Source organism: Cervus elaphus, chromosome 6 (genome assembly GCF_910594005.1).
Source record: "Cervus elaphus chromosome 6, mCerEla1.1, whole genome shotgun sequence".
NCBI lineage: Eukaryota > Metazoa > Chordata > Mammalia > Artiodactyla > Cervidae > Cervus > Cervus elaphus.
Window position 1 is genome coordinate 43,784,205 of NC_057820.1, and position 24,786 is coordinate 43,808,990.

General features: G+C 38.0%; 1 protein-coding gene and 1 non-coding gene across 3 annotated transcripts in view; both read right to left on the reverse strand.

Annotated features, from left to right (window-relative positions):
- Positions 1 to 24,786, reverse strand: part of CRACD (capping protein inhibiting regulator of actin dynamics) — a 279,559-nt gene that overhangs the window by 174,755 nt on the left and 80,018 nt on the right. The gene's annotated exons all lie outside the window — the stretch shown is intronic.
- Positions 19,613 to 19,685, reverse strand: TRNAC-GCA. Its single transcript has one exon. It is a non-coding gene; the product is annotated as a tRNA-Cys (tRNA).

Below are 24,786 nucleotides of genomic sequence, written 5' to 3' on the forward strand. Positions count from 1 at the left end.
AGTATCATTAGCCATTAGGGAAATCCAAACCAAACGTGCAATGAGATAACACTTCACACCAATTAGAATGTTGTATTAGTTTGCTAGGGCTGCCTTAACATACCACAGACTGCAGAGTTTAAACAACAGAAAACTATTTTCTCATAGTTGTGAAAGCTAAAAGTCCAAGATCAAGGCATCAGCAGGTTTAGGTTCTCCTGAGGTCTCCTTTGGATTGCAAACGGCCAACTCCCTGTGTCCTTAGACAGCCTTTTCTCTGTGTTTGTTCATGGTATCCTGGTATCCCTTTCTCTTCTTATAAGGACATCAATGCTACTGGATTAGGATCACACCCTTAAGACCTCGTTTAACCTTAATTACCTCTTTAAAAGCTGTATCATTAACACAGTCACTGTGGGGGCTTAGGGGCCAGTACAGAAATGGCAGGGGAAAAGGAAGCAATTAAGTACATAGGAGTTGTCTATAGAAGAAGGCAATGGCTGCCCACTCCAGTACTCTTGCCTGGAAAATGCCATGGACGGAGGAGCCTGGTGGGCTGCGGTCCATGGGGTCTCTCGGAGGAGCCTGGTGGGCTGCGGTCCATTGGGTCGCTAAGAGTCGGACACGACTGAGCGACTTCACATTCACTTTTCACTTTATGTACTGGAGAAGGAAATGGCAACCCACTCCAGTGTTCTTGCCTGGAGAATCCCAGGGATGGTGGAGCCTGGTGGGCTGCCGTCTATGGGGTCGCACAGAGTTGAACACAACTGAAGCAACTTAGCAGCAGTTGTCTATAATCAAAACGTCAGGAAATAAAGAGTTGGTGAAGAAATTATAACCTGTAAACATTGCCAATGGGAGTGTAAAATGGTGTAACCACTTTGGAAAACAGTCGGTTAGTTTTTCAAAAGCTTAAACACAGGGTTACAATATTATCCAGCAACGCCACTCCCAGCATATACTCAAGATGAAGGCATATAGTTACACAACAACGTGCACATGAATGTTCACAGCACGATCATTATAATAGCCAAATTATAATTTATAATTATAATAGCCCAAAGGAAACAGCCAAATGCCTATCAACTGATGGATGGATAAATAAAATGTGCAATATCCACATAGTGGAATATTATTGAGAATAAAAAAGGAATGAATTATTGACGCATATTACAACACAGATGAACTCTGAAAATACTATGTTAAAAGAACTCAGTGACAAAAGCCCTCATATAACATGATCTCATTTATATAAAATGTCCAGAATAGGCAAATCTATAATAGAGACAGAAGGTGGATTAGTGGTTGCCTAGGGTTAGCACAGTTCTGTCAAAAGAATGCACTGGTCACAGCAAACACCCTTTTTCCAACACAACAGACAACTCTACACATGGACATCACCAAATGGTCAACACCTAAATCAGATTGATTATATTCTTTGCAGCCGAAGATGGAGAAGTTCTATAGAGTCAGCAAAAACCAGACCTGGAGCTGACTGTGGTTCAGTTCATCAACTCCTTATTGTAAAATTCAGCCTTAAAATGAAGAATCTAGGGAAAAACCACTGGGCCATTCATGTTTGACCTAAATCAAATCCCTTATGATTATACCGTGGAAGTGACAAACAGATTCAAGGGATTAGATCTGATAAACAGAGTGTCTGAAGAACTATTGACAGAGGTTCATGACATTGTACAGAAGGTGGTGACCAAAATCATCCCGAATAAAAAGAAATGCAAGAAGGCAAAGTGGTTGTCTGAGGAGGCTTTATGAATAGTTGAGGAAATAAGAGAAGTGAAAAGCAAGGGAGAAAAGGAAAGAGATATACAACTGAATGCTGAGTTCCAGAGAATAGCAATGAGGGATAAGAAGGCCTTCTTCAATGAACAATGTAAAGAAATAGAGGAAAACAATAGAATGGGGAAAACTAGAGATCTCTTCAAGAAAGCTAGAGAGATCAAGGGGACATTTCATGCAAGGTTGGGCACAATAAAGGACAGGAACAGTAAGAACCTAACAGAAGCAGAAGATATTAAGAAGAGGTGGCAAGAATACACAGAAGAACTATACAAGAAAGATCTCCATGACCCGGATAACCAGGATGCCGTGGTCACTCACTTAGATTCAGACATCCTGAAGTGTGAAGTCAAGCAGGCCTTAAGAAGTATTACTACTAACAAAGCTGGTGGAGGTGATGGAATTCCAGATGAGCTATTTCAAATCATAGAAGATGATGCTGTGAAAGTGCTGCACTCAATAGGTCAGCAAATTTGGAAAACTTAGCAGTGGCCACAGGACTGGAAAAGGTCAGTTTCATTACAATCCCAAAGAGCAATGCCAAAGAATGTTCAGACTACCATACAACTGTGCTCATTTTGCTTGCTAGTAAGGTTATGCTCAAAATCCTTTAAGCTAGGCCTCAGCAGTATGTGAACCGAGAAATTCCAGATGTACAAGCTGGGTTTAGAAAAGGCAGAGGAACCAGAGATCAAACTGCCATTATTCATTGGGTCACAGAGAAAGCAAGGGAATTCCAGAAAAACACCTCCTTTTGCTTCATTGACTATGCTAAAGCCTTTGACTGTGTGGATCACAACAAACTGTGGAAAATTCTTAAAGAGATGAGAATATCAGACCACCTACCGGTCTCCTGAGAATCCTGTATGAGGGTCAAGAAGCAACAATTAGAACCTTACATGGAACAACTGACTGGTTCAATACTGGGAAAGAAGTATGACAAGGTTGTATATTGTCACTCTGCTTATTTAATTTCCATGCAGAGTACATCATGGGAAATATCAGGTTGGATGAATCACAAGCTAGAATCAAGATTGCTGAGAGAAATATCAACAACTTCAGATATGCAGATGATATCACTATAATGGCAAAAAGTGAAGAGGAACTAAATAGCCTCTTGATGAGGGTGAAACATAGAACTGGAAGAGATTAAAAATAAGAAACTGCATGTAAGCTTTACACTTAAAATGTTGCAAATATACACAAAATGGACAATTTTCAAGAAAAATATGCATTACCAAAGTTTATTGAAAAAGAGGTAGAATAACGAATAATTTAATAACCATGAAAGAAATACAGATTAAACACCACAAGTACAGTCAAAACCACTAACTCTTCTTGGAACAGACGAGCTTCCTAATTCTCTAGCATTCAGTTAAAACCCTCGTTTTCATTACCATCATCCCTTCCCAGGATCACCACAGCAGCTTTCCAACTGGTATCCTCTCTCTCTCTCTAACAGCTGAGATTTTCACCAATCAAGAAATCTGATCATACCACTTCGCTGCTTAAAATCCTCTAAAAACTCCTCATTAATCTTGGGATGAGAATCCAAAATTCTGAACATATTCTACGAGGTTCTGTCAGTTCTGATCTCCGGGAAGCATTCTAGCCTTATGTCTCAGCTCTCCTCTTCCTCCACTTTTGCTCAAGTCCTACTGAACATTTTTCCTTTTTTTCAGAAGCATCATGCTCTTCCTCACCTTCAGGTCTTCCCACAGGCCCCTCCATCTCTCAAGGACACTCTCCTCTCCACTCCACTACTCTTTAGAATGGACATTCTTACTTAAATGTCAGTTTAAATGCTACTTTCTCTAGAAAGTGTTTTCCAGTTTCCCCAAATATGGGATAGACACTCCTCCTATTTTCCCCTTATCCTTACTATAGCATTTATAACACTGTGTTTTAATACCTTGTTTTCTTAACCCTATTCCTCAACAGACTACAAGCTCCAAGACAGCAGAGATTTTATCATCTTGTTCAACACTTAATCCCCAGTAACTAATAGCATTCCAGGCACATAATAGAAATTCAATATAAAAAAAAAAGAAATTCAATATAAATTTATTGAGTGAATGAAATTGAACATTGATACGAAAGATTAAAAAAAAACATTCATAATAAAACTGTAGGTCCAGTTCATCTATGAATACAGATGAAAATCTGAAATAAAGCATCATCAAGGCAAATCCAGCAGTCTGACAAAGAATATTATATCATGGTCAAGATGCATTTACTCTAAGACTAGAAGGATGATTCAATATTAGGAAACCTAAGAAGAAAAATGACATAATTCTTTGGATAGATAATACAGAACATTTGGTAGATATCAAAATTCATTATGATGACCATTTGGTAATTTAAAATAGATATTTAATTTGATATAAAGCATTTATTATAAGAGAACAGAAACTCAATCTTAATGATAAATCAATAGAGACAAAAATGACTGAGACTGGAGGTCTGTGAAACTGATATTATTGTTTTGAACACTGCAGCTGAAAGGCAGTAAGGCAAAAAAGAAAGACACAATTAAAATACTGGAGGAGAGACAATTATCATTATTTCAGCTTATGACTATCTACCTTAGTACTATTGAGAACTAATTGGAAATTTTAATACGTTTTCCAGTTACAAGATAACAACTTTCCCACACTAGCTAATTAAAAAGTATAATGAAGGAGGAAAAAGGTACCAATCATGAAAGCAACAACAAAAAAATAAAATTCCTGAGAATAAACTTAACAAAAAAAGTACAAAATTTAAATGAAGAAAAATTCTCCAAACTAATTCCTCATTTATTAACTTAAGTCCAACCAAGTCAATGCAATTTTTATGCCTGGAATTGGATACTATAATCTAAAATTCTCTTAATAAAATAAGTGATTGATAATATGTAAAAAAAATTGTGAAAAAGAAATTCAGTGAAAAAGGGCTTGTTTATTAGACGGTAAAATGAAATACAATGCTGAAATGTAAATAATGTGATACCAAAACAGGAATATCAAAAATAATCAGGATCAAGCTGGAAAGTATATAAATAGATCTAAAAATCACTGGAATTCAATAAGGTTACATACGGACTTTTAAATTAGTGTGGAAAGATCAACACAATATTGTAAAGCAATTATCCTCCAATTAAAAATAAATAAAAAATTTTTTAAAAGATGAAAGAAAAAAATCTTAAAGAATCAGGAGTTGTTTTCCCCAAGGTATAGGACTGCTGAAACTTTTACTTTCAATTCATTTATTTACGTGTTTGTCTATTTCATAACTCAAGTATCAAAAGGAAAAGAGACTTTATCACTGAAAGATATTTGTACTTGACTATATGGAAGAATCCACAGTGAAAACAAACTTCAAAATGACTTTTCTGGCTTAATATGGACCCACTGATAAATAGAAGCCATTGACAATTTAATTAGCAATTTTCTTCAAGTCATCAGTAGACTTTTCAGAGAAGAATTATTATATATACTGCCCTAATTTTGAAGTCCACTAAAATTATGCTTATTATTGGAGCACTAATAATCAAAGCTTTTTGAAATCTGCTGAGAAAAAAAGAAGCTATCTTCAGGAAAGGATGAGAATCAGAAATCATCAAATGTATTTCCTCTGTTGATTGAAAGAGAGACAAATTATTTACAGTTTTCTAGGTCAAAGGGCTTGAAATTAGAAGAGGACTTTCTTCTAGTCTTAGATAGCGTCAAACCTTCTCAAATCTCATGTTTCGGACTCCTCTGATAATGGATGATAAACTGTCCTTTACACGCAGGGAGTTGAAGTGCAATCACATGGCACAGGTTAGTTAATAAAGCCTGAATTCAGAATCAGAGACTGAAGTGTGAGTGATTTAACATCACTCTTTCATCAATCTATCTCCAAAATCAATGATTCAAACCTTTAGATTACAATCTCAGAGAAAGTCATGTATATGTATACATATATCTGAAACAACTCTTTAAATCCACATTCCATTTTTCTCACTGTTTCAAGTGTTATCTGAATTGTGGCCATGATGAAGTATAAGGGACTGGATTTTTCTTCTCAGCTTAAAACAGCTAAGAATTGGACAAAATATATGAGGCAACGTTTTTCAGACACTAGATAACAGTCAGCACAGGACAGCAATCCCCAGGAGAAGAGAAATAAGAGAGGTAAGCCCTCCAATTGCCCTAATTTACTGATTGGAGAGAACTTACAGCCCATAGCGCAGGAGGACAGTGACCAGGAGCAGCCCAGTGATCTCTCTGAGTTGAGGAAAGAAGAGCTGAGAGTTAGGAAACCCAAGCCACCTAGAATTCAGTGACAGGGCATTAATCAGGCGAGGGCTATGGAGAGAGAAGTCCGGAGATCCACAGATTACCCGGAGGTCTTTCACTGAGGACTGACTGGCACGTGCATGTGAACAAACCCCCGAACCAGGGATTAGAGGGCACGGCAAGCGGAGTTCACACCAGCAGAAGGGAAAGGCCTTCTGACGGACGGGCAGGAGGACAGTCCTCGGAAGGGCGCTGTCTGAGCCGCGGGGACGGCTGAGCCCTAGGACACAGGCTGTTCCGAGCTCACTCAACAAAGGCCAATACGAAGATGTGAACATGTCAGCTATTTATCAGAAGATCAAACTGTTCCCCAGTTAGCTAGTTCAGTACAAAGTCCAAAACTATTCTAAGGAATTAAAAAGGCCGACACCCAACAACATAAAATTCACAAGGTCCAGCATCCAATAAAGATTTCCAGACCTAGGATGAAGCAAAAAATATGACCGACAATGAGACAAAAAAATCAATCAAGAGAAACAGACCCAGAAATGACATGGACAAGAAACTTAGTAGTCAAAGGTACTAACATGTTAGCAGCCTGAGGATTTATTGATCTGAGTCAGAACATATCTGAGTCTTGAACATATACTCAATATGTTCAAGAAGATACAGTCACGTATGAGAGTGATAAATAAAATATATAAATAAGACCAAATCAAATTTCTAGAGATGAAAAATACACCCAATAGGATCAACAATAGACAAGATAGTGTAGAAGAAAAGATTAGAAAATGTGAAGGCACAGCGATAAAAATTCTCCAAAATTAAATATAGAGCTCAAAATTACTTTAATAAAGGAAACAAACAGACCAACAACAAGCTCCGGGAAACAGCAGTGCCCTAACATAAGTGTAACCGGAGTTTCAGAGGGAGAGAATAAAGGTAAAAAGAGAGAAAACTTTTTTTTAAAGGAGTGTTTTAATTTTTTTTTTCATTTATTTTTATTAGTTGGAGGCTAATTACTTTACAATATTGTAGTGGGTTTTGCCATACATTGACATGAATCAGCCATGGATTTACATGTGTTCCCCATCCTGAACCCCCCTCCCGCCTCCCTCCCATCCCATCCCTCTGGGTCTTCCCAGTGCACCAGCCCTGAGCACTTGTCTCATGCATCCAACCTGGGCTGGAGATATGTTTCACCCTTGATAGTATACTTGTTTCAATGCTCTTCTCTTAGAACATCCCACCCTCACAGAAGAGAGAAAATTTATTTGAAGAATAATGGTGACAATTTTTCCCATTTTCTAAAAACTATAAATTCAGATTCAGTAAGCTAAACAAATCCTCGAGTAGAAAAAATATGAAGAGAACCATGCCAAGATAAAACAAAACCAAATTATTGAAAACCACTGGTTAAGAGGAAAACATTAAAAAGAAAAAATATATATAATATACACAAAAGAATGGCCTTACCAGACGGCGTTCAGTCAGTCAGTCAGTCAGTTCAGTCAGTTCAGTTGCTCAGTCCTGTCCAACTCTTTGTGACCGCATGGATTGCAGCACACCAGACCTCCCTGTCCATCACCAACTCCCAGAGTTTACTCAAACTCATGCCCATTGAGTTGGTGATGCCATCCAGCCATCTCATCCTCTGTCGTCCCCTTCTCCTCTCACCTTCAATCTTTGCCAGCATCAGGGTCTTTTCAAATGAGTCAGTTCTTCACATCAGGTGGCCAAAGTATTACAGTTTCAGCTTCAACATCAGTCCTTCCAATGAACACCCAGGACTGATTTCCTTTAGGATGGACTGGTTGGATCTCTTGCAGTCCAAGGGACTCCCAAGAGTCTTCTCCAACACCACAGTTCAAAAGCATCAATTTTTCAGCGCTCAGCTTTCTTTAGAGTCCAACTCTCACATCCATACATGACCACTGGAAAAACCTTAGCCTTGACTAGACAGACCTTTGTTGGCAAAGTAATGTCTCTGCTTTTTAATATGCTGTCTAGGTTGGTCATAACTTTCCTTCCAAGGAGTAAGCATCTTTTAATTTCATGGCTGCAATCACCATCTGCAGTGATTTTGGAGCCCCAAAAAATAAAGTCAGCCACTGTTTCCACTGTTTCTGCATCTATTTGCCATGAAGTGATGGGGACCAGATGCCATGATCTTAGTTTTCTGAATGTTGAGTTTTAAGCCAACTTTTTCACTCTCCTCTTCCACTTTTATCAAGAGGCTCCTTAGTTCTTCTTCACTTTCTGCCATAAAGGTAGTGTCATCTGCATATCTGAGGTTATTGATATTTCTCCTGGCAATCTTGATTCCAGCTTGTGCTTCATCCAGCCCAGCATTTCTCATGATGTACTCTGCATATAAGTTAAATAAGCAGGTGACAATATACAGCCTTGAGGTACTCCTTTTCCTATTTGGAACCAGTCTGTTGTTCCATGGCCAGTTCTAACTGTTGCTTCCTGACCTGCATACAGGTTTCTCGGGAGACAGGTCAGGTGGTCTGGTATTCCCATCTCTTTAAGAATTTTCCACAGTTTGTTGTGATCTACACAGTCAAAGGCTTTGGCATAGTCAATAAAGCAGAAATTTATGCTTTTCTGGAATTCTCTTGCTTTTTCTATGATCCAACAGATGTTGGCAATTTGATCTCTGGTTCCTCTGCCTTTTCTAAAACCAGCTTGAACATCTGGAAGTCCATGGTTCACGTACTGTTGGAGCCTGGCTTGGAGAATTTTGAGCATTACTTTACTAGCGTGTGAGATGAGTGCAATTGTGAGGTAGTTTGAGCATTCTTTGTCATTGCCTTTCTTTGGGACTGGAATGAAAACGGACCTTTTCCAGTCCTGTGGCCACTGCTGAGTTTTCCAAATTTGCTGGCACATTGAATGCAGCACTTTCACACAATCTTTTAGGACTGAAATAACATCACCCTTTAGGATTTGAAATAGCTCAACTGGAATTCCATCACCTCCACTAGCTTTGTTCGTAGTGATGCTTCCTAAGGCCCACTTGACTTCACATTCCAGGATGTCTGGTTCTAGGTGAGTGATCATACCATTGTGATAATCTGGGTCGTGAAGGTCTTTTTTGTACAGTTCTTCTGTGTATTCTTGCCACCTCCTCTTAAAATCTTCTGCTTCTGTTATGTCCATACCATTTCTGTCCTTTATTGTGCCCATCTTTGCATGAAATGTTCCCTTGGTATCTCTAATTTTCTTGAAGAGATCTCTAGTCTTTCCCATTCTATTGTTTTCTTCTATTTCTTTGCATTGATCACTGAGGAAGGCTTCTTATCTCTCCTTGCTATTCTTTGGAACTCTGCATTCAAATGGGTATATCTTTCCTTTTCTCCTTTGCTTTTCACTTTTCTTTTCACAGCTATTTGTAATGCCTCCTCAGACAGCCATTTTGCTTTTCTGCATTTCTTTTTCTTGGGGATGGTCTTGATCCCTGATTCCTGTACAATGTCCCGAACCTTCATCTATAGTTTTTCAGGCACTCTGTCTATCAGATCTAATCCCTTGAATCTACACGGTGGCACTAGTGGTAAAGAATTTGCCTGCCAACGTAGGAGATGCAAGAAACACAGGTTCAATCTCTGGGTCTGGAAGATCCCCCGACAGAGGAAATGGCAACCCACTCCAGCATTCTTGCCTGGAAAATTCCACAGACAGAGGAGCCTGGTGGGCGGGCAAGCTACAGTCCACAGGATCGCAAAGACTGAAACATGACTGAGCACGTAAGTGCACACACATACACACACACACAGAAGAATAAAGAATGATAATGGATTTCAATAGAGGCTAGATAAGAGTAATATTATATTTGTAAAGTCTGAAAGAAAAAACCACCCTTCTAATGTAGAATTACTTTGCCAATACTCTGGCCACTTGATGCAAAGAACTGACTCATTGGAAAAGACCCTGATGCTGGGAAAGATTGAAGGCAAGAGGAGAAGGGGACAACAGAGGATGAGATGGTTGGATGGCAGCACCAACTTGATGGACATGAGTTTGAGCAAGCTGCAGGTGAGGGACAGGGAAGACTGGCGTGCTGCAGTCCATGGGGTTGCAAAGAGTCGGACACAACTGAGCGACTGAACTGAACTTAATGTAGAATTCTATATCCAGTGAAAATATCTTTCAAAAATAAAGGTGAAATAAAATGCATCACCAGCAGAACAGCACTCCAAGGAAGTTTAGGTAGAAGAAAAGTTATACCAGATGAAAATCTGAAGGTACACAAAAACATAAAAAGTACCAAAAACAGTAAATATGTCAGTAAACACAAGTATTTGTTTTTCTCAAATTTAAAGTATTTTTAAAAGATAATTAAATGCCTAAAGTAAAAATAACAATGAATTACCCGGCTTAGAACAGCAAATCATGTTGAAGTAAAATGTATGGTAACAACATACAAGGGTAAGTAGGAGGAAACAGAAGCATACTATTTTAAGATTCTTACAGTATATGTGAGGTGATATATTATTACTTGGCTACACAATAAATCCTAGAGGGACCACAAAAATATAACTGATAAGCCAATAAATAAAGATAATTAGAATCATAAAAATACTCAATCCTGCTAAAAAACAAAAAAACAAGGCTAAAAGAAGGCAGGAAAAGAAAAAATCAGGGCAAAGAACAAATGAGACAAATGAAAAACAAGTAGATAGTTTTATGGTAACTTTAATTATAGTAATCAAAACAGCATAGTACTGGCACAAATATATATATATATATGTGTGTGTGTGTGTGTGTATATATAATATCAATGGAGCAGAATATAAAGTACAAAAATAAACCCACACACCTATGATCAATTAATGTATGACAAAGGAGGCAAGAATATACAATGGAAAAAAGATAGTCTCTTTAGTAAGTGGTGTTGGGAAAACTGGATGGCTACATGTAAATCAATGAAATTAGGACACTCCCTCATAACATTTAAAAAAACAAACTCGAAATAGTTTAAAGATTTAAACATAAGGCATGACACCATAAAACTCCTAGAAGAGAACATAGACAAAACATTCTCTGACATAAATCACAGTAATATGTTCTTAGACTAGTCTCCCAAGGCAAAAGAAATAAAAGCAAAATAGACAAATAAAACCTAATCACAATCAAAAGCTTTTGTTGTGCAAAAGAAATCATCAATGAAATGAAGAAACAACCTATGGAATGGGAGAAAATATTTGCAAAAGATGTGACCAACAGGGGGTTAACATCCAAAATATACATAAATCTCACACAACTCAGTATCAGAGAACCAAACAACCCAGTCAAAAATGTGCACAAGACCTAAATATATATTTCTCCAAAGAATACATACAGATGGCCAACAGGCTCATGAAAAGATGCTCAGCATCACTAATTCTAAACCACAGTGAAGTACCACCTCACAATGATCAGAATGGCTATCATCAAAAGGTCTATATATTATAAATGCTGGAGAAGTGTGGAAGAAAAAAGAACTCTACTACACTGTGGGAACATAAAGCAATGAAACTGGTAAGTCTCTACCCAGATTGATGAGATAAAAACCATGAGAGAAGACATAAATTATCAATACCAGGAATGAGAAAAGAGACATAACTACATAGCTTAAAAACATTAATAGATGGCAAGGAAAAATTCAATAAAATGGACGAATTCCATAAAGATATAAGCTACAATAACTTTTTTGGAAATAAATAGATAACTTGAAAATCCCAATAGCTATTAAAGAAACTGAATTTTTAAAGACATTTCCACAAAAAGAATTGTAGATTCAGCTGTCTTCACTTATTCTTTTTCTTTCAGTTTTGTTGTGATATATATAATTGACATATAGCATTGCATAAATTCAAGGTACAGAATATAATGATTTGACTTATATTATTAGATGATTTATTACAATAATTTTAACCAACAACTATCATCTTACTTAAATGCAAAAAAAAAAAAACCAACATAGAAAAGGAAAGAAAAATTTAAAAAACCATTTTTTTTCTTATGATGAGAACTTTTAGGATCTATTCTTTTAGCAACTTAACACTTATTAATTCCACCTATCATTTAAAGAAGACATAACACTAATCTACAAAACTTTTTTAGAAAATAAAAGATGAAAGAACACTCCCCAGTTCATTCCATGACGCCAACATTATACTGACCCCAAAACCAAAGACACTAAAAGCAAGAAACAAAAACAAACAAAAACACCCTATCTACCTACCCCCTTCATGAATGATACACAAAAATACCTGCCAAATAAAATCATACAATATATAAACAGGTAAATACAAAGGCCAAGTGGATTTCACTTCAGTAATCCAAAGCTTCAACAATCAAAAATCAATTTATTTTACCATATCAACAGACTAAAATAGAAAAAATACATGACAATTTCAATAAATATAGAAAAAACAGTTAACAAAATCTACATTCACTCATGATAAAAGCTTTCAGCATACTAGAAGCAGAAGAATAAAGAATATTTATGAAATATCTACAGCAAACAAGATCCCTAATGGTGAAAGACTGAATATTCTCCCCCTAAGATCATGAACAAAGCAAGGATGTCTGCTCTCACCAGTTCTACAGAACACTATCAAGAAAATAACAGCCAGTTCAATAAAGCAAGAAAGAGAAATGGCATATAGTTTGAAAAGGAACAGTAAGATAGTCTTTATTTGTAGAAGACATTATATGCATAGAAAATCATAAGAAATATATTAAAAACTATAGCACTAATAAGTATGCATAGTAATATTACATGATGCAAAATCACTGCAGAAAAAATTAGGGCTTCCCTGGGGGCTCAATGGTAAAGAATCTGCCTGCCACTGTGGGAGGCATGGGTTTGATCCTTGGTCTGAGAAGATCCCACATGCCACAGAGCAACTAAGCCCACGTGTCACAACCACTGAGCCTGTGATCCAGAGCCCGGGAAGTGCAATTACTTGAGCTCCCCGTTCCCTAGAGTCTGTACCCACAAAAGAGAATCCATTGTAATGAGGAACCCATGCACTGTAACAAGAAGCAGCCTCTGCTCACAGCAACTGGAGAAAAGCCCAAAGAGCAATGATGACCTAGCACAGCCAGAAATAAATAAATAAATAAAATTTTAAAAGTACAGAAAAACTGTGTTTCTAGATATTAGCAACCTACAATTTGAAAATCAGTACCATTAACAGTATTAAAAGAATATTAAAATGGGGAAAATGTGACAGAGATACACAAGATATACACTGAAAGCTCTAAAACACTAAAATACTACTGAGAGAAATTAAAGATGACCTAACAAAATACAGTATTTATTCAGGCTCATGGACTGGAAGACTCAATATTGGTAAAATATCCATTTTCACCTAAATTGATTTAGTGATTTAACATGACCCCAATCATAACCTCAAATCCTTGCAAACAAATTTTTTTTTTGGTAGAAAAGAGAAACAGATTCTAAAATGTCTATAGAAAGAGAGGACTCAGAAGAGCAAAACAATAATTTTAAAAAAGAACAAAGTTGGAAGTGCGTTTTCAAGACTTATTATAAAGCTACACTAGTCACAACAAAGTGATATTGGTGTAAAAACAAACTAACAAAGAATGTAACAGAATAGAGAATCCATCAATAAACACATACATATATGCCAACTGATTCAACTAAAGTATGAGGGCAACTCAGGAAGTATATGCATAAGAAAAAAAATAATAAACCTTGCTCAATCCTTATCTCACATCATAAACTAAAGTTAACATGAAACGGATGACAGACCTAATGTAGAATCTAAAACTAAAACTTCTAGAAGAAAATATCTTGGATTAGGCAAATATTTCTCAACAGGACACAAGCTGTAAAACAAATAATACAGGGGACTTCATCAAAACTGAAAACTTCTGCTCTTCAAAAGACATTTAAGAAGATGAAAAGTGGGAGAAAATGTTTGTAAAATATCTATCCAATGAAATACTTATATTCAGAATACACGTTTTTAGAATTCAACAATAGGAAAGCCTCCAGTAAGAAAACAGGCCAACGATTTGAATAGATACTTTACCAAAGAGGATATACAGATGGCAAATAAGCACATGAAACGTCATTCAACGTTCAATGCGCAAAGTCATTATTCAAATGCAAATTAGAACCGCAGATAGATACTATATATACTAGAACAGCTAAAATTAAAAAGACTGACAATAGCAACTATTGCTGAGGATGTGGAGCAACTGGACCGCTCAAATACTGCTAGTGAGAATGCAAAACGCTACAGCCACTTTGGAAAAGTTTATCAGCTTACAAGCTTAAACGTGTATGTACAATACAATCCAGCCATTTCATTCCTACACATTTTTATCCACGAGAAACGAAAGCATACATCCAAACAAAGACTGGCATGTGAATGTTCATGGCAGCTTTATTTTAAATTTCCATCAGTGGAAAAACAAAACTGTACACCCAAACTAGAGAATACTGGGCTTCCTAGGTGTCACTAGTAGTAAAGAACCCATCTGCCAATGCAGAAGTAAGAGAGTAAGATTCGATCCCTGGGTCGGGAAGATCCCCTAGAGAAGGGCATGGCAACCCACTCCAGTATTCTTGGCTAAAGAATCCAATGGACAGAGGAGCCTGGCCAGTTCCAGTCCACAGGGTCGCAAAGAGTCGGACACGACTGAAGTGACTTAGAACACACGCACACACACAAAAACACTACTCAGCAATAAAAAGAAACAAATTATTGATACACACAATGTGGTTGAATCTAAATTATTATGTTGAGAGGGAAAAAAGTTAGATCAAAAAAGGGGGGCACATATAGTATAATTTGATTTACATAAAATTCAAATTAACTCATCATGACAGACAGCATGTAAGTTGTCTGGAAAAGAGATGGAAGGAAGGATGAGTTTCAGGGCAGCGTGAATATTCTTTGCAGGATGAAATATTCCTGATTGTGGTGACAGTTTCCTCATAAGTTCCCTGAGAGGAGAATACAGTTCAGATGAATTCGTATGTCAAATCCCATCAAATTGCACACTTTAAATATGAAATTGCACACTTTAAATATGTGCCGTTTATCTTATGCCAATCTCAGCTCAATAAAACTGTTAAAACTCAAATACCCTGAGCATTCAACTGTTCACTGTTCCTTCAACAAACGATTTCACATTTCTTCAATCCCAACCCACTCAATACCTTTTTAAATGGCATTGGCATCCATCCACGAAATACTATTTAGATAAGACCCTGTTTTTCTTTACTAGAAAGTGAAGGGGTCAGGAGATAACAGAGCAGACACTTGATCAACACTACAGGGGAGAGGGGAGGGGTGCTGCCAGTGGACACTGGTTATTTTCTTGTTCTTTTTCATCCACCTGAGGCTCCCTGATCTGGAATTGCTCTGGAGCTCTCAAAGTTGACCTGTCCTTTGCCAAATAACACACTGTTCTAAGAAACTGCCTGAAGGGCCACACGGTTTTTTAGCAAAAACATAAGTCAGCTTGTGTTTTGTTGATGTGATACATGCCATACCAAAAAAAAGGAACAAAGAAACCTGTGTGACGAGTCTATAAATAATGACTTTAAATAATGACTTTAAGGAAAAGATCTAGAAAATAGCAATAAAATGATCAAGGAGAACTGAGAGTGTAAAATTTATGCTTGGATAAAACTAAGGTATTCTGAGTGGGAAGTTGATAAAAATCTGCAAGCTATGGAAGTCATGGTCAGAATGAACACTGATTGCTTCATCACATCTCAAAACAGAAGTCCAGTTTCCAATGAAGAAGAAAGCCCCTCTCTTTTATCCTACTTCCCTCTCAAAAGAAAGGTAGAAGGTGGTAACAGAAACTCATTTCATGTTAAATAATAAATTACTAAAAAACTGCGTGAATCTGTTCTATCTGAATCACAGACAAGAGTTCAGCTCTACCATCTTCATGCAGTCAGGCTTCCCTGACCATCCTGGGACCCGCTGACATCCCTTCTCCCCTGATCTCTGATTGAGGCAGAATTTTTTATTTGCGTCATGCAGCTTAGCATGGGCGGTTGTCCATTTTCTTAACTAGTAGAGAGGGATTTCTTCTACTCTTCTCCTCAAGTTTCCAGCTTTGCCTATACTGTTGGAACTTCTGCCCTTAGTTCTGCTCTCTTAGGAAAGTAATGAGGCGGAAGTTTTCATTTTACCATTTCTCATATTCCCTCCCCTCAGGAGACATAAACCATCTGACTGGGGAGAAGGGCAATGCTCAGGCTGACAGCTTCGGGCTGGCCCCTTTCTCAGAGTCTCTTGTACATCAGCAGAGCACCTCCTCCTCCGGAAGGCAGCACGAAGTCTCTCAGCTGCTGTGCCTCCGAATGAAGTCCACACATGGAACTGGGGAGGAGGAGGAATGCTGTAGGCCCCATGGGTCCCAGGCATAGTCCTCAATCCAGTTTGATGAGTTCAGCTGATGAGATATTTTAATCCCCGTCACCAACAGGAGTGGATAAGAGGTATGACTAATTAGCACCACCATCTAAAATGCCTTTCTTCCCTTCATCTGACTGTCAAAATGTCTACCCTTTAAGGCTGACTTCTTATTCGCAGAGTTTTTTGCAATTCCTGAGGTCCCAATTAATCATTTCCTAATCTTTGCCCCAAAGTACTATTTTTATGCTCCTACTACAAGATTTATTTTGCCTGGCATTCTACTAAGTTGTATATATCTCTTTCAACACTTAAGGTATAAGCTCCTTCAGAAAGCGGGCTAAATCATATGTATCTTTGTATCAATCAATTCAGTTTAATTTTATACACACTTAATCTGGATCACCTTTGTAATTACCTGTTTACTGTTTGTTTTCAGACAGACTGTAAATTCAAAGAGGCAGACAGTCAATTCTTGTTAACTGCTATATCTCTTCCACTGGCACTGCTCTGTAAATATTTGTTGAATTGAATTAATTTTCTCTCACATGTTTGTAATCATGCCTAATAAATATTTGTTGGCTGAATGGTTGATTATTTGACGGGGGGGGAGGTGGTGAGATGAGACAGATGAATCTAAAATCAAAGTGTCATCTTTTAACATTTCAGAACAAATGAAGTCAAAATATCAACAACAATGAACATGCACTTCCTTTGAAAATAATATTAAAATGATGAAAATTATCCCTTTGCCCACACCACACATTGTGCTTCGGAGTTTTCATATCTATAAATCATTAACCTATTATGGGTACTCAATACAAAGGTAAAATCCTTGCCTCATCACTGATGGTTCTCATCTATAAACGACCAGTATTTAATGAAATAAAGATTTTTCACATTGCAAGTATAAGAAAATGTCAGAGACAGAATCCAACCACTCTAACAGAGTTCTGAAATAGTGACTCAGCAAAAGAGGGCAAGCTACAAGGGCAATCAGACCTCCAACAGCTTCCTGCTGTGTTGCTACTGCAAAACCGTTCTGGACTGGCGCTCTCTACTATCCAAAACCAACGGATGTTGGTGCCTCTTGGACATACAGAGGTCTCTTGATTTTTCTCCAATAGCTCAGTAACACTACAGTATTTATTTTAGATGTTAAGATGCTCAAATTTAGATGTATTAGCCAATTGATTTAAAAGGGGAAGTGAGAAAATAAAACTCAAGAGTGCCTAATAACTTAAAGTATGTACTTAGTAAGTGACTACTGACCATCCAGTCTTGTGTTGGGTCCTCTGGGAAGAAAATGTCTGTCCTCTAGAAGCCCATAGGATAGGTGACTTATGCAGAAGCCATTATATAACTTCTCAACATTATATATGAAGTAGACTATAAGGAAGTGTGAGCATCTACGGTACAACCAATCAGAACAGAGGAGAAGGTAAGAGGGGTGTTTCATTGATAAGCTGAGTCTTGAAGGAAAAGGAGGATTTAAACAGGCAGAGGTGAATGCAGGAAAGGAGGCAGATCCCCAGAGTTACACACTACCTGCAAGGAGAATACTTTCAAAAGTCCATGTTGAAGCTGATCTTGCTCAGAGCAGGTAACAGTCATTGACAGATCTGGGTTACAAAAATCAAACCGGATTAAGACTCTCCTGAGCAGCTTCTGAGTGGGTCCCAGTTTTAGAAAAGCCCCTGAAACTGCTGCATCACTAAGGCCAGGAAAAGGGTACCCCACAGTTGATACATGCCTAACAGAGCATTTATTATGACCATCAGATGATTACCATTTTTCTGAAGCTTTTCTGGAAGATGTCAACTACCGGTAAACTGGGTACCCCTGGGTGACTAGTTAAACTTGTTCCCATTATCTACAGCTAAACTTGTTCCCATGAAGTGGTTTCTAATTTGTGGGAAATATGGAATCATTCCAAGGATTCCAGTAAATTCATATAAGTACCAGGTTCATGGTCTGAACACCATTTTCCAAACATCACATAGACTGAATGTTTCACACAAACATACTGCCATTTTTCCAATGTATATGATTACTCTTGTCTTTAATTTTTAAAATATATTTTAAAATATAATTGAATTCATAGCCAGTTTATTCACTGTATCACCTAAGATTACTAAAAGTTTTTGAATGTTAAAGAAGTTTTCCACATACTTACATGGAAAAAGGTCCAAAATGAGCTAAGTTAGAAAGGCAAAGTAACTATCTATCTATATATACATACATACATATATATATACACACACACACATTTTGCAAAAGAAATGTTTATTATATATACTACTTTAACACGTTAATGAAGGTACATGTTCATAGAAAATTTTAGAAAATATAAACTACAGTATTAACTTTTGGTGGTGGTTTCGTTGCTAAGTCATGTCTGACTCTTGTTGATCCCATGGACTGCAGCCTGCCAGGCTCCTCTGTCCATGGGATCTTCCAGGCAAGAATACTGGAATGGGTTGCCATTTTCTTCTCCAGCAGATCTTCCAGACCCAGGGATCAAGCCCGGGTCTCCTGCACTGCAGGCAGATTTTTTACCAACTGAGCTACTACAGAGGTGGTTTTGGGAGATGGAATATATAGGTGTGTTTTCACTGTCTATAAGTTTCTGCATTTTAAACTGTTATAATGAGAATGTATTGTTTTTGTAATATGGAAAAGCACTAAATATTTTAAAAGATTGTTTTATTCAATAAAGTAAGAAGTCCTGCTTGAAAAAGTTTGGAAGAGTGTCTTCCTGAATTTATTAAATTCATAATCTCCTGGGATTGCTGCTCACAGAGGCAGACTCTGCAGAAAACTCCACTCTACGCAAGTACAACTCAAACTCAAAGGACTGCACTGAAATCTTTACTGTATCCAGTTTCATGTCTGTCACTATGTTTGGGGTGGAGACTAAACTAGGGGCAATAAGCCACCACTCGTGCCTAAGTATGATTTCAGGACCATTTTTAGATGCCTCTTGATCCCCAGACAACCGCTGGCTCTCACTAGAGACAGGCATGTGAGAAAGGGAAAGTGAAGTTGCTAAGTCCTGTCCGACTCTTTGCGACCCCATGGACTGTAGCCTACCAGGCTTCTCTGTCCATGGGATTTTCCAGGCAAGAGAACCGGAGTGGGTTGCCAGTTCTTTCTCCAGGGGATCTTCCTGACCCAGGGATCGAACCTGGGCCTCCTGCATTGCAGGCAGACGCTTTACCCTCTAAGCCACCAGGGAAGCCCAGGCATGAGGGAAGGGAGCGGCAATTTATTAATCATCTGCAACATGTCAGGCGAATGTTCTGTAACACATTAGGTCAACTCATTAAATAACTTTGCAAAATATTAGAGCACCTATTTGAAGATGAGGAAAGTAAGGCTTGGAGAGGGTGAGTAACTTGGACCAGTCTATCAGGCCGGACCAGTAAGTTGGACCTGTCTATTAGGTTATACCATGCAGAAGCCCAAGCAGGAGAGAAAATCTTTCATTCTATTACCAGATTTAATTTAGGAGTTTAAATTCATGGTGGGGTTTAAATTCATACTGAAGTGCAGACACAAAGGCATGAAGATGCATTTCATTTGCGCACTGCTTTATGACTCACAAAGCACTTTCTATGCACCGCTTTATTTTATCGCTACAACAAAGAAACCTACGGGGCAGTTAGACAGGCATTACCATCTCCCTTTTACAAAGGAGGAAATGAAGCTCAGAAACTGACAAATGGCTAATCTCTGTCCTGAAAGTAGAGGTGGAAAGGGGGAGAAAGAGATAGACAGGGAGGGGAAGGGCAGAGGGGGAAAGAAAGAAACACACACAGGAGGTAAAGGTCCAGAAGGAGGAGCTAAGTAGGTGACACTGATATTCCACCAACATTTACTGAGGATCTGCAACGTCCCTGCCCAGGAGAGACACGATGCGAGTCACATATGTAATCTCAAATCACCTAGCACCCACACGGAAATAAAACAGATGAGACTAAAATGTATGTTCAAAACACCACCATTTTAACATGTAACCAGCATAAAAGTGATTACTGAGATAGTCTGCCATTCCTTCTCTGCAGTAAATCTTTCAAATCCAGTGCGGATTTTACACCGGCAGGACAGCGCCCATTCCACGTGTTTCACAGCCACATGTGACTAGTGGTTACCATACTGAATGGCACAAGTCTAAACTGTGACAGGAGCTTAGGATGATCTCATTAATCCTCGCAGCTAAGATGAGCTAACAGGCTCAGACACAGCTAGATGTGGAAAATTCCAACCCTGTTCTGCGCTCTGAGTTCCAGGTCTTTTTCACTGGAGGGAAGGTCGTTGCCATTAATACCTAGGATGCGTTTTGAAAACATACGTCAAGACTCATATTGAAATCTTGGAAATAACCTAACATCTAAAACAAGGGAATGCAACTGTCTCTTCACTTTCTTCCTCCCTATGTGCTAGTCCGGAGCTACCTCTAGGTAAAGGGTTGTGTCTTATTCACCATTACACACTCACGGCACATGGTAGACAATAAAATTTTCCAAATCAATTATGCATAATATGGTAATTAGTCCATGAAGATAATATCAGGCAGCCATGAAAAGTTATATTTATGAAACTTTGGCCAATACTTATTATGTTTTTAAAAAGAATTCTAAATAGTATAAACAGTATAGTTATAAGAGCAATAGAAAAATATTAAGAGGTAATAAAGGCAGTTATCCACTTAGCTTATTCAGTTCAACCCTAGTACTAGTATATAACATATGCCAGGCACATACATGTCATTATCAAGAATATAGTTCATTTTCATTTGAAACCTTAAATTTCACCTTTTTTTGAAACCTTAAAAGTGTTCCAAATGAACACGTTACTACTCTTATGACAGAATCATTTACAATAATATTATAAAATGACAGAAAGCGTGATAAGGACAGAACACTGGACATGATAACAGTACAGATGCTGGGTCTTCCAACGGAGAGAACCAGAGTCAAGTATGGGAAAGTGTCAGATTTTAACTAGTCGACTGAAAAAATATTTACTGAGCTAATAAGCACAGCACTAGAGGTCAGAGATGGAATTAGAGTAAGAAGAACACTAGAACTTAAAGACATCACTGGACAATGGACTATGGAAAGAGGTATAGAAAAGAGGTTCATCATCCAGACTGGCGAGGTGGGCAGAGGTGCCAGGGGAAGGCTTGAGCTAGTGTGTTTTTTCAAAGAGGGAAGGTGCTGCCAAAGTCTGAACATTTTCTGCAAGAAATTCTTAGCTTTGTATTTTTACTCTGATAACATTCTTTAAAATTAGGTAAGTGCATACTGAATCACCTGGATGCCTATTTGATAACTGAGCATGCAACCAAGGCTGAGAGTGAAGTTTGCGTCTGTAAAGTGTTAAGGGGCCCTGACCACCTGAGTTCAGTTACAGGCTAAGCCTCTGGAGAGTTTTAAATAAAAGTGACACGATCCCAATTATATTTTTAAGAGATGATTCTTATGAGTATGTAGAGAATGGATTATACAGATGGGAAGAGCACCAATAGAAACCCCAATTAGGGAGTTTTTAGTATACTCCAGAATAATGATTGTTGAGACTAGAGGGGCTGGAATTGAGATGGGAGAAACAGGATTCGGACATGATTGGGGTTTAGTTTCTTTAAAAGGAAAGCATAAGTCTGAACTCAGACTTAAGGGATGAATAGGAGTGGGCAGCAGAGGTGTTGAAAGAGGACAGAGGAAAGAGCAATTCCTAGAGGTGAGGGAGACAGAGTCCATTCAAAACACTGAAAGAAGGTCAGTTGTTTGGGATCATAACAGTGAGTGGAGAAGCGGGGTAAGAGATGAAGCTCTGGAGGCAGGAGTAGTGTCAGAGGTGGCCACATTAAAGAGTGTGAACTTCATCCTAAGAGCAGTGAGGTCATGAATGGTTCTAAGCAGAGAAGTGACATAATCTTTTCAAGAAACATGTGCATGAGAAGTGTCTATGAGATTTAGTAACAAGGAGATGGTGACCTGACTAAGCCAGCTTCACGAGGGTGGAGTGCAAGTCAAGCTGGTTGAAAAGTCAATTTTGTCTCAGACAGATAAAAAGACAAGTACTGTGCAATTGTTGAATATTATACACTAACCAACTAGTGGATGAAAAAATTAAATAGTATACAAAGTCTTTTTTTAACTCCAAGCTACCTGGAAGTCCTTAATTCTGATGGATGATAAGACAGATATAGATAGATTAGATAGACAAATATATAAATAAAATAGATACAGAGAGATAGGAAAGGGAAGATTGATGCTTTTTTCTTTTCCATTATGGTTTATTATAGGATATTAAATATAGTTCCCTGTACACTACAGTAGGGTCCTTGTTGTTTATCCATTCTATATGTAAGAGTTAGTGTGCATCTGTTAATCCCAAACACCCAATCCATCCCTCTCTTACCCACTGCCCCTTGGCAAACATAAGTCTGTTCTCTATATTCATGAGTCCGTCTCTTAGATAGGTTCATCTGTGTCATATTTTAGTTTCCACATATACGTAATATCATATAGTATTTGTCTTTCTCTTTCTGACTTACTTCACTTAGTATGATAATCTGCAGGTCCATCCACATTGCTGCAAATGGCATTATTTCATTCTTTTTATGGCTGAGTAGTATTCCATTGTGTGTGTGTGTTTGTGTGTGTGTATGTATACCACATCTTCTTTACCCATTCATCTATCAGTGGACATTTAGGCTGCTTCCATGTCTTCGGTTATTATAAACAGTGCTTCTATAAACATTGGGGTGCAGGTATCTTCTGGATATATGCCCAGAAGTGGGACTGCTGGGATCATATGACAGTTCTATTTTTAGTTTTTTAAGGAACCTCCATACTGTTCTCCATAATGGCTTTACCAATTTACATTCCCACCAACAGTATAAAGGGGGGGGTTCCCTTTTTTCCACACCCTCTTCAGTATTTGTTATCTGTAGACTTTTAAATGATAGCTATTCTGATTGGTGTGAGGTGGTACCTCATTAAATTTCATTTGCATTTCTCTAATAATTAGGGATGATGAGCATCCTTACATGTGCTTATTTGCCAGTTGTATGTCTACTTTGGAGAAGTGTCATCTGTCCATTTTTTGATTGGGTTGTCTGGATCCACTGAGTTTTGTTTTTAAAAAATTTAGGGTAGTTTTTTTTAATTAATTTTTTTAAAATTTAGCATAATTTTAAGATGATTCTAAACCAAGATCAGAATAAGGATTGGTTATTAACAATGGGAAATTAACCAAATAATAATTAAATATATTAAGATACCTATATTCTTTTAAATTTTGTTCTAAATAATTTTCTTACATGTATTACATAATTGCCACTTCATAGCAAATAGAAGTGGGAATGATGGAAGCAGTGACACATTTCGTCTTCTTGGGCTCTTAAATCCCTGCGGATGGTGACTGCAGATGTGAAATTAGAAGATGATCGCTTCTTGGCAAGAAAGCTATGACAAACCTGGACAGTGTGTTAAAAAGCAAAGGCATCACTTTGCTGACAAAGGTCCATATAGTCAAGGCTATGGTCTTTCCAGTAGTCAGGTATGGATATGAGAGCTGGACCATAAAGAAGGCTGAGTACTGAAGAACTGATGCTTTGAACTGTGGTGCTGAAGAAGGCCCTTGAGAGTCCCTTGGACTGCAAGGAGATCATACCAGTCAATTATAAAGAAAATCAATCCTGAATACTCACTGGAGGGACGGATGCTGTGGCTGAAGTTCCAATATTTTGGTTATCTGATGCAAACAGTTCATTGGAAAAGGCCCTGATGCTGGGAAAAACTGAAGGTAGAAGAAGAGGGCGACACAGGGTGAGACGGTTGGATGGCATCACCGATTCAGTGGCCATGAACTTGGGCAAGCTCTGGGAGATGGTGAGGGACAGGGAAGCCTGGTGTGCTGCAGTCCATGGGGTCATGAAGAGTTCAGGCGACTGAACAACATTATATTATTATTTTTAGTCACTGGAGATTTAGGGTTTTAAATAACTTTATGGTCATAATTTTCCCGAAAAAACACAACTTATGTAAGGAAATCCTCTTGGAATCACTTGTCTACAGGACCATCCCCACTTTAAAGTCACAGTCACCCTCAAGGTGCAGCTCCATAGCAGACCCCTTCAGAGCATCTTCCATAAACATCAAGGTTAGTGATTTGTTTTCTCTTTGTCCTTCTGTAGACAGTACATGTAATTCTATCACTTTGCTGGTTTTTGTCTGTCTCTTACAGGCAGAGATTCCTCCTTATTCATCCTTGTATCCCCAACACCCAGCACAGTGCCTGACGCGCAGTGTTCAATAAACACTTGC